This window comes from Arachis duranensis, chromosome 9, assembly GCF_000817695.3.
Source record: "Arachis duranensis cultivar V14167 chromosome 9, aradu.V14167.gnm2.J7QH, whole genome shotgun sequence".
In the NCBI taxonomy this organism is placed as follows: domain Eukaryota; kingdom Viridiplantae; phylum Streptophyta; class Magnoliopsida; order Fabales; family Fabaceae; genus Arachis; species Arachis duranensis.
This window is the reverse complement of record NC_029780.3, coordinates 99,557,827-99,558,792: the sequence shown is the minus strand read 5'-3', so window position 1 is coordinate 99,558,792 and position 966 is coordinate 99,557,827.

Here is a 966-nt window from a genome sequence, read left to right as displayed (position 1 = left end):
CCACAAACTAATGGGCAAGCTGAAGTCTCAAATAGAGAACTTAAAAGAATCCTGGAACGGACTGTAATTAACCGTAGAAGGGATTGGGCAAGAAGCTTGGATGATGCTCTATGGCCATACATAACAGCATTCAAGACTCCTATAGGAACTTCTCCATACTAGCTCGTGTATGGAAAAGCCTGTCACTTGCCAGTGGAACTGGAACATAAGGCCTACTGGGCAACCAGATTCCTAAACCTTGATGCCAAGTTAGCTGGAGAAAAACGATTGCTCCAGTTAAATGAGCTAGAGGAATTTAGACTCAATGCTTTTGAGAATGCAAAAATTTACAAGGAGAAAGCAAAAAGATGGCATGATAAGAAATTGTCATCCAGAGTCTTTGAGCCAGGACAGAAAGTTCTGCTATTTAATTCAAGGCTCAAATTATTCCCCGGGAAATTAAAATCTTGGTGGAGAGGTCCATATGTAATTACAAGTGTGTCACCATATGGATACGTGGAGCTTCAGGATAATGATTCTAATAAAAAGTTCATTATTAATGGACAGAGAGTCACATATTATCTTGAAGGCAATTTTGAGCAAGAATGCTCAAAACTGAGACTTGATTAGAGCTCAGTGGTAGTCCAGCTAAAGACAATAAAGAAGCGCTTGCTGGGAGGCAACCCAGCCATTTGCAAAGTTTATTTACTAATTAAAATAAATTTTCTTTTCTTTACAGGTTTGAGTCCAAGTATCTTCAAAGGTGAAATAGAAATTGGTTGAAGTCACAGAGTTACAGGGAAATTTGGAAGCTCTCTGGCGTGAGAAAGCCAGTAAGAAACACTTTGGGCGTTGAACGCCCAAAAGAAGCACCCACTGGGCGTTTAACGCCAGTAAGGGTAGCCATCTAGGCGTTAAACGCCAGAAAGGAGCATCTTCTGGGCGTTAAACGCCAGAAAGAAGCACCTTCTGGGCGTTTAACGCCAG